The 15,714-nt window shown below is 37.6% G+C and overlaps 1 protein-coding gene across 4 annotated transcripts in view; it reads right to left on the bottom strand.

The window, feature by feature from the left end:
- LOC130916983 (amyloid beta precursor like protein 2-like) overlaps positions 1–15,714 on the bottom strand; it is a 191,277-nt gene that overhangs the window by 76,764 nt on the left and 98,799 nt on the right. The window lies entirely within an intron of this gene.

The following is a 15,714-nucleotide window of genomic DNA, read 5'->3' as shown; positions in this document are numbered from 1 at the left end:
TCTGGATTATCTGTGTGACGCCATCATTGCCATTATCGGCCGATAATTATCGGTGACCGATATTATCGTGCATCTCTAGTTTTTACGATTTTTAAAGATTTTGTTCATTCGACCCTCCCAGTCTAAATGGATTGGACGTCTAGCACCGTCATCGGCAGCCAATGAGTGACTATTCCAATCCTTTTTTTAACTTTTTCACTGAAGGAGTCAAACATACAGAAGCATTAAAAAGTATCTGAATCTTTCAGAATTTCTCACATTTCTGCATAAAATCCCCATCAAATGTGATCTGATCTTTGTCAAAATCACACAGGTGAAAAAAAACAGTGTTCGCTTTAACTAAAACCGCCCAAACATTTATAGGTTTTCATATCCTAATGAGGACAGCATGCAAACAATGACAGAAGGGGGGAAAATAAGTAAGTGAACCCTCTCCCTAAGGAGACTTAAAGAGCAATTTAAAGCAATTTTTACCAAACAATTTAAGTCAGGTGTTTGCCCAATCACTGATGAGTGGTTTAAAGATGCCCTGCCCACTATAAAACACACATCTGGTAAGAATTGTCTTGATGAGAAGCGTTGTTTGATGTACATCATGGCTCGGTCAAAAGAGCTGTCTGAAGACCTGCGATCAAGGATTGTTGATTTGTATAAAGCTGGGAAAAGGATACAAAACCATCTCTAAAAGTCTGGATGTTCATAAATCGACAGTTGTCTACAAATGGAGAGAATTTGGCACTGTTGCTTCTCTCCCAAGGAGTGGTCGTCCACCAAAGGCGATGCCAAGAGTTCAATACTCGGAGAGGTAAAAAAGAACCCTAGAGTGCCTGCTAAAGACTTACAGAAATCAATGGCACAGTCCAATATCTCTGTGCACACATCAACTATATGTAAAACTATTATGGCCAAGAATGGTGTTCATGGGAGGACTCCACGGAGGAAGCCCCAGCAGTCTGAAAAAAAAAAAAAACATTGTTGTCCGTTTAATTTTCACAAAAAGGCACTTGGACACTCCACAAAGGTTTTTGGCAAAATATTTTGTGGACTGATGAAACCAAAGTTGAACTGTTTGGGAGTAACACACAATGTCATGTGTGGGAAAAAAATGGAACAGCCCACCAACATCAACAACTAATCCCCATCGTGAAGAATGGTGGAGGGAGCATGATGATTTGGGGCTGTTTTGCTTCCTCGGGGCCTGGACAACTTGCAATCATTAACGAAAGAATGAATTCAAAGTTTATCGGGATGTTTTGCAGGAAAACCTAGATCGTCTGTCAGACAGTTGAAGCTAAAAAGAGGATGGATGCTGCAACAAGACAATGATCCAAAACACAGAAGTAAATCAACTTTAGAATGGTTTTAGAAGAACAAAATACATGTTCTGGATTGGCCAAGTCAAAGTCCATGCTGTGGCATGACCTAATGACAGCGATTCATGCCAGACATCCCAGGAATCTGACTGAACTACAGCAGTTTTGTAGAGAAGAATGGCCAATATTAGTCCTGATCGATGTGCCAGACTGATCTGCAGCTACAGGAAGCATCAGGTTGAAGTTATTGCCGCCAAAGGGGGCGCCACAAAATATTAAATGTGATAGTTCATTTACTTATTTTTCCCCCTTCTGTCATTGTTTGCATACTATTCTCATTAAAATATGAAAACTTATAAATGTTTTGGTGGTTTTGGTTGAAGCAGACACTGTCTTTTCATCTGTGTGGTTTTGAAAAAGATCAGATCACATTTGGTGATTTTGTGCAGAAATGTCAGAAATTCCAAAAGGTTCTGATATTTTTTCATAACACTGTACTACCTGACGAAAATGTCATTAAAATTTCATTTTGGTTGACATGTTTTCTCGTCATTTAGCACAAAGAGTTAAATAACTTATATCCAGTTCTGGTTTGGATCTTTATCAGTCTAAAAATTCTCCTTGAAATTGTCTTCATCACTACTCGGTGTTTACCATGTGAACATACCTCAAATAAAATAAAAAAAATTAAAAAAGCTTTTGACTCTCTCTGCCGGCTGCCAGGAATGCTCTTGAATTGTCGGCCATTTCACAGTCCGGCGCAAACGCTAATGGATTTTTTCAATCGCGGACAGCGGGCCGGCGGCACGACTCAATCAGCAAAAAAGGATTCTGCGCAGATGAAGAGGGGCAGAAAGCTGGTGCAGCACAAAAGATGATTTGAGGCTTTTTTTCTCTTTTTTTTTTTTTTTTTGAGAACTAATTTTTGTTTGTGTTTGCGATTGCTGACACTCGCCAGTGAGGCGACAGTTGTCTTGTTATGAAAGCACACAGAAACCAGGACACTCACATGACATGGCACTTGCAAATGAAATGTCTTCATTCTACTTTACTTTGTTAACGTTTTATGGCACAAACTTAGTTCAAAATGAATTCAATGCAACATTTACTGCCAAAACAACAGTGTAGCAAAGTATGTACCACAAGGTAGTTCCAGAGAAGTTCCACTTATTATGTTTTAGTATACTTGCCCAATGGGAACATTTTTGTAATTTGCTGAAAGCCATAATTTTGAGCCCTTCTGATGTAATCAGTTGTGTAAGAAGGGGAAACCAACCTTCAGCTAAATAACAATGAACAACTAACAAGTTGCTGAGGTTTGAGTGATAAAAACAAAGGTTTTTCTTGCAAATTGCAGCCGTGATGCGAAAAATAAACGAATTAACCCGCAAAATCAGCTGAATCCTTAGTCCTTCTTATACAACAGTACGGCTGTACAGTGAAGAGGACTCCTTCTTCCGTACACGTCACAGCGCCCTCTTTCTAAACTCGAGACTATTGCAGGAAGTCAGTCATTTTCATGGCACGGGATTCAAAAAATTGAATAAATATATCGATCGCTTCTTCACACATCCAAGTTGTCCATTTCATTCAGGACCTTAAAATACCGCGTGTATTATGAAATAAAAATGCTTTTTTGTGTCACAGGCACTTAAAGGAAAGCATGCAGAATCATCTTAATTTTACTCAACAAAAGCAAAATTAGCATTTTTCTATATAGCATCACAACATATTCAGGTTGAATTCCGCTATTGTGTAGAGATTCAAAATCCAACATGGCAGCCGACAAAAAACAAAGAGCTTTTTAGGTTGAAAATTCTTGTAAATAAATGCTTAAATCGCGGAATTTCTATAGATATGAACGTAAAAAAGTCTATATTCTTAAAAGCAAAAAATGAACAGTTATCATTCATTTTACGTAAATATTTCAAGCTAAAGTTACACAAATTTCATTCACTGATTTTTTTCACAACGTTTCAAACCATATGTATGGTGTTTAGAGGAGTTCCAAAATTGAATAAATATATCGATCGCTTCTTCACACATCCAAGTTGTCCATTTCATTCAGGAGCATAAAATACTGCGTGTATTATGAAATAAAAATGCTTTTTCGTGTCACAGTCACTTAAAGGAAAGCATGCATAATCATCTTAATTTTACTCAACAAAAGCAAAATTAGCATATAGCATCACAACCTATTCAGGTTGAATTCCGCTATTGTGTAGAGATTCAAAATCCAAAATGGTAGCCGACACAAAACAAAGAGCTTTTTAGGTTGAAAATTCTTGTAAATAAATGCTTAAATCGCGGAATTTCTATAGATATGAAGGTAAAACAGTCTGGATTCTTGGTTAAAAGCAAAAAACGGGCAGCTATCATTCATTTTACGTAAATATTTCAAGCTAAAGTTACACTAATTTTATCCATTGATTTTTTTCACGTTTCAAACCATATGCATGGTGTTTAGAGGAGTTCCAAAAAATTGATTATTACATGCATCACGAGTCGACACGTGACGCTTCGATTACGATTCATAAAGGTTGAAAAACCATGATTTTGCCTCATAACTTTAAGGCAGCCGCTCGTAGCAGAACAAAATTCAAGACACGTCTGCCGCCCGGGCACCGTTAACGGGGGCATGCACGTTATAATGGATGCTGCCTGTTACTGAGAGAGTGATTTACTCTTTTTTAAAAGACTGAAAAATAAATTTGTGTATGAGACAGGAAGGGACAGAAGCGCGACTCGGCGGTCGCACTGTTGTGCGCAACTTATTTTTTAGAGCAAGAGGGGAAGAGAGATAGTTCGTTGCTCCTAGTCTTGTAGGTGTCCAGCAGTAGTTTTAAGGCATTTCAATTGAAAAATGTCTTGAGTGTGTTGCTAAGACCCGTTTGCATCTATAAGAGGTGAGTACACGAACCCTCTTGTACTGTTTAGCATTTATTGTTGTTGTTTTTGAGATCATAATAGTTAGCGCTGAGCGCTAAGCTAATTAGCTAATTCGCTAACATGTATTTCAAATGCAGAACGTGTAAAACCATGATTAAGTACAGCAGTAACACGACAAACATGCGAAATAGTACAGAAATCTGTGAAAACAAAGTATATTGGTTAAGTCTTATTTCTCAAGACACTTTGTTTCCAGAAAATGTGGAATTCATTCCAACTGTGTAAATTTTATTGTATTGTTGAGAGAAATAAGTGTTATAAATAATAACCGTTAAAAATAGTTAATGTTTTTGCACTTTCTTGAAAAAATAAATAAATAAAAAAGCAGCTTAAGGGCAGCTTTTTGTTGTATTGGCATGTTTCAATCGTTCCTTGTGAGAGAATTTTATTCATGCTTAAGACACAACCATTATACATTTCATATTTTGTATGCATTTGTTATGCTTGCATTAGAACATTATAGCATGGAGTATCATTATTATATTCATCTGTTGTAATCTTTTTGAGTGTACCTCCTCATGGCGTTGACTATATCACCATATGCCCAAATATGGACTGTTATGTTCCTGTTTTTCAACATGCCCTGAATGAATCCAATGGAGGACTGTTTTCTTATCTTCATTCCACCCGGCACCGGTGTTCAAGGTCTCAGCCCAAAGACGTTTTTGTATGGAAAAATACCAAGGCTTTTGAGATGATGAGTTTCGTTTCTTGGTAAAGTTTCGTTTCACTGTGCGCTTTGGCACCGCCCTTTTTAACAGTATAAATGTCCAGCTTCTATTGTACAGCTTCGTACTTTCTGGGTGATCTCAGCTCATGGCTGAGTCATGATATATCATGTTTATAATGTTTTCGAAGAAAATCAATCCATGGTTGGGGTCGTATTCATTTCTCTAATTGAGTTATCGAGGTAACACTTGTCTTGGAGTTCAAAAAGGAGCTTCCCTGACATTTCTGTTGAATTATTAGTAGGGATGGGAATCGAAATCTGATTCCAATTCCGAACCGGTTCCTAGTGTTTCGACGCCTGGACATCACAATGAAAAAGTTTTAACAATCCCTTTAACGATTCCTAAAGACGCGTATTGCGTCGTGACGTGTCTTGTTGTCTAGACGCATCAAACTAGCATGGCGCCAAGAACCACTTGCTCCAAAGTTTGACTACACTTCACCAGGAAAGAGGGTGAAAATGAAAGGTTACGATGGTTTAGCATGAGCATTGCAGCCGTAAACATAACAATGACAGCACGTAGGTTCAAACGCTCGAAAGTGTGCCTTCACTTCACGAAGAAAAATTACAACAAAGCGACTTGCAGTCATTGCAAGGTGGAGATAACTGCATCGGGAGAGATTACTACTGCACTGTCCTCACCGAGACGCTAAGGCTCAGTCCTGGCTATACAGCTAGCTAAACTCCCGAATGACGATGCAGAAGACCTTAGTATAATTTGCTGAATTTATTCAACCATCACTTGAAGAGTGAAACTAAAAATAGAAATGAAACAAATCAATTTCGTCCGCAATAACAAACAGGTTTGCATCAACGTAAATCAGCGATGATTAGCTGCTAACACAGTAGTAACAAACGGTTAGCATGTGTTCGCTAGCATTAGCACATCGTTCAAACCACTACACAACTGGATTTAAGTGTCCGATCATGAGTGGAAACACACAACAACAACACAAAAGATGATACATACAGACGTTGCCTCTGTAGATATTTTACAAATATTAACAAAGAACGTAGGATTGTAACAGTGTTTCCCTCTCTCACTAACTCGCTTGTAACAGCTGCACTTCTTCGCGTGTAAGCGCGTTCTTCTTCGCGTGAGGAAGCGCAAGGGCGCCCCCCACTTGAGCGTGAAAGCACCATAAAAACTATAAGGCATGCATTTCAATATACAGTAATGGTAAATAATACACTTTAACACAGGGGTCCCCAATTGGTCCGGCCCCCTGATAAAGACCAGAGAGAATTTTTTTTTTTTTCTCAATGGTGTTATTTATTTCCTGGCCTTTTTTTGTGAAGAAGTCAGAGAGGGTTATTTGCTTATTATCTATTTAATTAATAGTGTTATATTATATTACATTATATTATATTATATTATATTATATTATATTATATTATAGAATTATTTTTATTAATTTACTTTTGCTCCATGAAGAATCCAGAAAGATTAATTTGATTGTGGCTTTCTGAAACACAATACATTTTTACATTTAGGCACTCCTGCAATCGTCACACTTTTTCTGTTACAAACTGACCCCGGCCCCTCATCAGAGAAGGGAAAAGTTATGTGGCCCTCACAGGAAAAAGTTTGGGAACCCCTGCTTTAACCCATTTTGCCAAAGGCAGAACAACAACCTATGTGACAATAAATACCAATATTTTATATTTCTATCAGAAAAATGTTTCAGTAAAATGTTACACATTCTTGTGTATTTGCCACTTATTGCCACAGTTAACATTGAGGCTTTGGGCCTCTTCTGACCTCATTGTGAGTTTGTAAGGTTGTGACTTCTGATTAAACAAACTCGATGCCAATCAAAACGTTTGTTCTTCTTTTTCCCCAAATTAGAATCGATAAGAGAATCGATAAAGAATCGAATCGTTAAGCAATATCGATAATGGAATCAGAATCGTAAAAATCGTATCAATTCCCATCCCTAATCATTAGGATATTTTAAATAAGTAATGGACATAAATTTTTTGGGCTACTGTATTAACTAGTAATGTTCGATGAATTGATAATCGCAATAATCGTCAATACTGTGATCATCGTTCAATAATCGAATCGAAGCACCCTGAATCGTAATCGAATCGAATCGTGGGGTGCCTATGATGGCACACCCGTAATGGTGTTATTCAATATAATAGTTTCCTTGAATCCTCAACCAAATCTCTCTTTAGACACCCCTGCCTGCTTGTATGAAGTAAAACCTTCGCCCTATAGACCCTACTCACATGATGTCACAACCACGCATCCGCGCCATATTGTCCGTCAACTCGTCGGGTTTAAGCATTACCGCTACGTAAATTCCTCCTATTATGGCGTGTTTTCTGCTCGTTAACATTAATAATCAAAATGGTGAAGGCGTGTGTGGCGGTTGGTTGCAATAACAGAGAAGATAGACGGAGAGACTTGAAGTTCTACCGTATTCCGAGAGACCCGGAGAGGAGCGCGAGATGGACTGCTGCATTTCAATGAGAAAACTGGGCACCAAACGATCACTACAGATTATGTAGTAGTCATTTTATATCTGGTAAAATGCATTTAATATATATTGAGAGGGTTTTGGGCTGACAAGCACAATTAAGATCATTGCGAGGCTAATCGCCAACAACATACAGTTTCAAATTCAAGATGCCTATTTCTTCCACCATCATTATTTTTTGAATAATAGTTAGCAGGTACCAAATGAAAGAAGCTGGCCTCGTCGCCGGATCATCAGTTAAACAGGTGTGTCCAAACTTTTTGCAAAGGGGGCCAGATTTGGTGTGGTAAAAATGTGGGGGGCTACCTTGGCTGATTTACGTAGAACAATATATTTAAACTAGGGCTGTCAAACGATTAAAATTTTTAATCGAGTTAATTACAGCTTAAAAATTAATTAATCGCAATTAATCGCAATTCAAACCATCTATAAAATATGCCATATTTTTCTGTAAATTATATATATATTCTGTAAAATAAATTGTTGGAATGGAAAGATAAGACACAAGATGGGTATATACAGTGAGGAGAACAAGTATTTGTGAATCAAATACTCGTTCTCCCCACTGTACATTCAACATACGGTACATAAGGACTGGAGTGGGCATTTCACTCTACTGTCATTTAAATCTGTCTATGCTGTCCTCACTCCGAAGCGTCTACTTTTTCCAAAGCTAGACAGCTAGTGAACGACGCCTTAATAATCAGACTTACTTTTTCATCTGATTTATTAATAAAATAGCCTCAAACCATTGTCCTCTTTAGACCGTCGTAAAACTACAAAAAAAAAAAAGTACACAAGCATTGCATTAGCAACAACGTTAGCTTAGCACGCTATACAGGTTCACTAAACATAAACAAAAAGCGTCTCATACAAAAAATAGAACATTTCGCTTACTAACATAATATGTACATTCTTTACAACAACCACACTTACGGACAAATCTTGTCCAAGGATCATATAAGCACAACATTACAATGTAGGCGTCAGCCTGAGACGTCGTGCAGCCATATTGAACTGGCAAGAAAAAAAAATAAACCATGTCGCAAAGCGACCACAAGAGTTCACTGTTAGACAGCACAAAAGGCCTTGCTGTAAAACTTACCAAAAGGCAGAATACTGTCTGAGCGGGACATATGCGTTAATTGCGTCAAATATTTTAACGTGATTAATTTAAAAAATTAATTACCGCGCGTTAACGCGCTAATTTTGACAGCCCTAATTTAAACACATTTTAGCAAGCCCTTCTGTGTGTCACATTTGCTTTATTATAATTTTTTAAATTCATAATTTCAACAATCTCGCCTTTGTGGCGTTCTCTTTCGACACTCGGGCTCTTGCGAAATACTGCTGCTGTGAAATTAAACTAGCTTCAAGTTGCTATAATTTCTCACAGCGTATCTTTCTTGTAATGTTGTCGTACATGTCAGCGTGTCTTGTTTGCTAATATCGCGTCACATCGAACTCTTTGAAAACAGTGACTGTCTCTTTGCAAATGAGGCACACAGTTGTTGCGTATTTTATTGAAAAAATAGTCCAATATCCACCTATCCTTGAAGCGTCGGCCATCGCAGTCAACTTTTTTTTCATTGATTGTCGCCATTTTAGAAAATTGGAAGTAAAGGGTCACATGGGGTAATGTTGCTTAGAGTGCTGCTCTTAAGTTTCGTGAGAATAGGCTGAGTTTCTGTGGACAAGATAGTTGTAGATATCAGGGTAGCAGATGTCAGGCAGAGACGGCGAAGACAGCGGGTCGAAAAATATCGATTTAGGCATCAAATATGGATCTGGCGAATGGATAGACTGAAGCTTTTCCACATAATGCCTTTTATGCAACGCATCCAATGAGTTTACAGCGTCTGAAAGCACCGGGGCTTCCATGAATTGCACTATAAATTGCACGACAAATTGAAACCATTGAGAATATGGATAAACACTGACGGACAATATGGCGGCCGGATACAGCGACACGTCATTCTGTGACGTTGGTGAGTAGGGTCTAGTCCACCTAAATCCGGCGTTAGAACATTGCGTGTGTTTGAGTTTGTCACAGTGAAAACCAACTCAATGTTCTGCCAGAGTCGGTCCCCTACGGGATGGCGTGGCGCAATGTCTGTGGGAGCTGTCTTGTCAACTGATGGTGGAGTCTATGACTTTACTTCTGGCACTCTAGTTTCTTCCCCTACCAAGCAGCGGGTGCCACCAAGCCCCTCCACCTTTACGAAGCACTCACAGGCGGACACACTTTGCGCTTCCTCTCATTGAAAGACATACATCCGCCAGAGCCGTCAACGATAGCAAATTTGTAAATAACACTTGTTCTGAGTTTGACCTGCGGCTTGCCAAATCATATACTTTCGAGGGCTGCACTGGCTCGCGGGCTATAGTTTGCCCAACCCTAGAGTAATCCAATGGAGCAAAGCCAAGAGTGAAACTCAAACGCAGCAGACCGCCTGCTTGCTGACCCTGCGTGTCAAGTTGAGTTTATGGCTTGTGTCTGAGCCAGAGGGGAAAAAATCAGATTGTGTTTTATTGCTTAACAAGCCTCCCAAGCAATAATAAATAACCCACGTGGGGCTGGAGGCGTCCACCGCGACCGACGCTAGCAGTCGATATCGTTAGTCATCTCAATGCAGGTTCAATATCGCGTCGCAGACAGATGAGAAGCAGAAAACATTAAAAAATAAATAAAGAAAAAAACAAAAAAAAGAATAACCTTAATATATAACCTTAAAATGGCCTTTAAAGTATGCCTTAATTACTAGAATATTACACCCCCCCCACAAAAAGTTGACACAAGAAATTTGGCTTACATAAATATTTTAAAGGGGGATTGCTACAAAATATGACTGAATATTTTGTAGCAACTTAATATTTTTTGTGATATTACAATGCCTCTTCTGTTCTGATATCATGAAATTGTCTTAACTGTAGAGCTGAAACGAATATTCGAGCAACTCGAGTAACTCGAGTTTAAAAACTGATCCGAGTCATTTTATTCACCTCGAGGAATCGTTTAATTTTGCCAGCTCTAAACATCACGTTTTGCCCGGACTACTTTTAATGTGGGACAACGCGCTGATGTCACGTGCGTAGAGGAAGAAGCAATTACAAAAAAAAAAAAAACTTACCGCAGCCGACAGCCGCTACAAACTACGCCGACGTTGCTAAAAACTATGCCCGCATGATGCTAGTTTGGTAGCAGGTAATGTCCGATGCGCCTCATAGATATCGCATGCATTTAGGACTAGATGCGAAATGACAGACTCGGCCGCGTCTAGGCAGCGTTAGTAAACAGCCGCCATCTTTAAGCAGTAGACTTCTCATCACTAATAAATATAACGTTACTGTAACTCGCTCACGTAACGTTAGCCCTTCAGAGGGCTAGGTTTCTATTGATCATGACCACTGTCGATGCGTGGCTAACGTGTCTTACATACAGGCTTTATTTCATCTGTAAAAACACAGCGCTGTAGAGTGATGAGGGTGTAAAATTAAAACATGATAAAGCTAACTGTCAGTTTTAGCTCAGTAGTCATTTCTGAATTAATGTGCTCCAATTCAGCAGGTATCATACATTTATTTTGAACACTGCAAAAACTCGAAATCCTACCAGTACTTACAGTTTAGACTAACTTAAAGTGCCTGTGACAAGAAAAAGCATGTTTATTTCATAATACACGCGGTATTTTATGCCCCTGAATGATATGGGCCGCTTGGATGTGTATGGAAGCAATCGCTATTTTTATTTAGTTTTTTGAATCCCGCGCCATGAAAATGAGTGACTTCCGGCTTCGGTCTTGCATTGAGGAGGAGGGCGCTGTGACGTGTACGGTAGAAGACGTCCTCTTCACGCTACAGTGTACTGTTGTGTATGAGGACGAAGGATTCAGCTGTTTTGCGGATTAATACGTTTATTTTTCATATCACGCCAGCCAAACGGCTGCAGAAAAATCATTCTGTATGAGGGAGAGGCGTATGCGCCTTTTTGGAGTTTCAAAAGGTTCCCATTCACCGTGGATATTTACTGTGGGACCATTGGACTTACAAGGAAGTAAGTAAACATCTTGTTTTGTATTATGTCAAATACGAATACAGCGATTACAAAGTAAACACTACAAACTTCCTTTAAATGAAGGACTACTTACGTTTGATCATTGATAGGCATGTAAAAAGCTCTCCTAATGCTCATTAGCAGCAGCACGTTAGCTGCACAACAACTCCAGCCACCCTCCTCCGGGGAACGAACTGTAAATTGCTCTCCGCCGGGCGGTTTGCCGATCCGCGAAGACAATCGACAACCGGGTCGTCATGTCAAATAATCCAGGATATTTATGTGTGATTTTCCGCTTCGAAGACTTTGAAACATCACTCGGTTCGGGTTAGCATGTCGGCTAGCTGTCACGCCTTCTGGTTTGTTTACATTCTCCGAAGCCGGGGAAGGAAATGACATATGTCCGATTTAGGTGTCATAAAATATCGTTCGGGAGGTGCGACAGTAAAGGTGAAGTCGACCGTTTTGACCATTATGGAGTAATTTTGCCATGTTGTCCTGAATGAATGCATTTTTATTATTTCATATTCCATTCAGCACAAGACTGTTATTTGTCATGACAATGCCATTTATTTAGCAGTTGGGGAAAATACTTGGATAAAAAGAATATCCTGTAAAAATATTGAAGTAAAGAGACAGAAACAATGACATTTTGACGCTCTCTTCGTCGCGTTTTCCTCATTGTGAATAGTTCCCCCTCGACGGGCTGACTGGTCCTTCTCAAGCCATTTATATAGCTTTTGGGGAAAATACTTGGATAAAAAGAATATCCTGTAAAAATATTGAAGTAAAGAGACAGAAACAATGACATTTTGCCGCTCTCTTCGTCGCGTTTTCCTCGTTGTGAATAGTTCCCCCACGACGGGCTGACTGGTCCTTCTCAAGCCATTTATATAGCTATTGGGGAAAAATACTTGGATAAAAAGAATATCCTGTAAAAATACTGGAGTAGAGAGACTGAAACAATGACATTTTGCGGCTTTCTTCGTCGCGTTTTCCTTGTTCTGAATAATTCCCCCTCAGTAGTAAAACCGATGAGCCCAGTCTACCGCTGACGTCATCCACCTTTTGGGGACGCTAAAGCCCTATAATGGTCGGCGTGGCTAACCGGCAGATTAAAAGACTAATTTCTCGTCACCTGTGCTTTGCTAAATTGTTGTATATAGTCGAATCATCTCAAAATATGATTCTAATTCACATAATAATGCCATTTAAGACTTTTTTTCTCGTGTCATATGCTCTTTAAAGCTTGACACAAATGGAAATTAAATTGAAACACATGGGAAAAACACATACAGTAGCTTTCAAGTGATGTGTGTTATCAAGCGTAATTACATTTTTAGGTAAGAAATATGTTGTTTTTTTTTCTTATGAGAACTAGAAGTCTTTTGAGTGAAAGCAGTGAATTTTTTTTTCTAGTCACATCTTAGATGCAATTGTTGGCTGTTTTTCTAACAATGTACATTGAAAATAAAGACATTGATTGACTGAAAATGGTTCAATATTGGATTAAATGTCTTTTTTTCCTGATGTATATGTTTAATTGCTCTTTACCTAAAAAAAAAAAAATTAAAAAAATGTTTTATCCGATTACTCGATTTATCGATAGAATTTTCAGTGGATTACTCGATTACTAAAATATTCGATAGCTGCAGCCCTCCTTAACTGTGTACAAAACTTTGGATATAAAAAAATGACACTCTAAAATACTAAAATATACGTATGGCGGAAAACACAGACAAGACTGAAAAAGCAGTTTCTGCTCTTGCACTCCTCTTTAAAATAAACTGCTGTATTTTAAGCCAGAAAAACTTGTGTTTGAAAGAACAATATGTCTATATGCTGCCATAACAGATTCATGCAAATTAAGCCCCCGAACTATTTTTAATTTGTCCATTTTACCCTCAAAACCCCCGTTTACAGACATCGCGCAACCGCTTTTGTTTCAACCCAGCCATAAACCTTAGGTAACTACCGTATTGGCCCGAATATAAGACGGCCCTGATTATAAGACCCCCTCTTTTTCAAGACTCAAGTTTGAAAAAAGACTTTTTGAACACCAAATTAATTTTTATACAGAAAATAATTACAGTACATCCGAAAAAAAAAAGTATATATAACAATATATTTGAGAGAAAAACATGTTATTTTGCCTAATTCAAATCCTAATATCTGAACATTTAAATATGTAAACTAAAGTGCTATCACATTTGTAAATGAATGGCTTCTGGTTTTTGAAATGTATATGAATCAATCTATTGTGATAAAAACAACAAAATTGCAATAACTGCATTAACCATGAAATTGAAGTCTAACTGTAACTATAGTCTTGAAACAAATCTGAATAAGGAAAAACATTGCAATAAAATAATGCAAACTGGTTAAACTTGAGAGTAGCTGAGATTGCTTCAATGATATCTGGCGCCATCTATCGTCGTGAATAGGGAGAGTAGCTGAGATCGGTCAGAACATCGCTTCAATGATATCTGGCGTCATCTAGCGTCGTGAATGGGTATAATATCTAGACCGCGAATATAAGACGACCCCCTCTTTTTCAATCTTATTTCAATGCAAAAAACACCGTCTTATATTCAGGCCAATATGGTAATTATATTTATTATTCAAAATGTCTGTCATTTTTAGCTTAGAATCATTAATTGATGTCTAATATTTTGTTTAAAAAAAGAAAAAAAAAAACAACTTAAAAAAATGATTCACTCGCATATTTTAAACTTTGAAACAAATTATGTCACAATGAAAAAAATGGTGTCTGTAAAAAAGTCATGGATATCTACCTCATACCTACTGCTTAATTGCATTTTTTTTGTTACTATCGCATTTTCTCCGATATGTTAGATGATAAATAATCGATCCAAACAAAGAAAAATTGAAAAACAACATTTAAAAGGCTAAATATATGAAAAACAACATCTCGACCATTCCTTGATGTCTGCAATTTCTGCATCGTGACCCTTGTTATATTACCATATTTCACCCCTAAAATCCCCCCAAAATCCAGCTGTGACCATTCACAGCTGTGTCTTGACACTTGGTGATACATGCTGCATGGAATTTTTGGAGCGAAACAAGGTAAGTCCGCGATAATATCTCGTTAAAGTCATGGCGTCTTTAATTCTGCTCATGCGTGTTCTCGCCTCTCGTTAGGTTTTTGCTGTTTTAAAAAAAAAAAATTTTTTTTAAATGCTCTTTTGTTCAAATTATTTTCTTCCCCCAGAAACTTGAGCTTTTAAGCTTTCCATTGATGTATCACACATGCATATCGGACAACTTTGAAATTTGGCCAAATTGGGAGCCTCAGAACGGAACTTCAAGTCACCTGAGTGTTTTCCGCCGTATATATGTTTTAAAATAGCTATTGGTTAAATATTTTATACAGTGTAAAACAAAGTTTTTTTCTCTTGAAAAGTACAGTTGAAACAAAAAAGATTTATTTAAACTTGTTTTTTTTTGTCTAAGGTAACGACTAATTTACGAATATTCCCCCCAAACACTAATTGAATCAATTTTTTCGATTAAGAAAACGATTTTATCTTCCTGATGTTTAACCTTTACAAATGAATTCACTTGTGAAATATTTTCATATAAAATACGACTTTATTCACTTAATATTAAATTAAAACAAAAAAATTCATCCAGGTAACATTTCAAATTAACTAATGCAATTTTTGCACAAAAACTAGGGCTGTCAAACAATTAAAATTTTTAATCGAGTTAATTACAGCTTAAAAATTAATTAATCGTAATTAATCGCAATGAATCGCAATTCAAACCATCTATAAAATATGCCATATTTTTCTGTAAATTATATATATATTCTGTAAAATAAATTGTTGGAATGGAAAGATAAGACACAAGATGGATATATACATTCAACATACGGTACAAAAGGATTGTAGTGGGCATTTCACTCTACTGTCATTTAAATCTGTCTATGCTGTCCTCACTCCGAAGCGTCTACTTTTTCCAAAGCTAAACAGCTAGTGAACGACGCCTTAATAATTAGACTTCTTCCTTTTTCATCTGATTTATTAATAAAATGGCCTCAAACCATTGTCCTCTTTAGACCGTCGTAAAACTACAAAAAAAAAGTACACAAGCATTGCATTAGGAACAACGTTAACTTAGCACGCTATACAGGTTCACTAAACATAAAAAGCGTCT

This window comes from Corythoichthys intestinalis, chromosome 6 (assembly GCF_030265065.1).
Source record: "Corythoichthys intestinalis isolate RoL2023-P3 chromosome 6, ASM3026506v1, whole genome shotgun sequence".
In the NCBI taxonomy this organism is placed as follows: domain Eukaryota; kingdom Metazoa; phylum Chordata; class Actinopteri; order Syngnathiformes; family Syngnathidae; genus Corythoichthys; species Corythoichthys intestinalis.
Note: the sequence above shows the minus strand (reverse complement) of the source record. Positions and strands in the feature narration are given on the sequence as shown.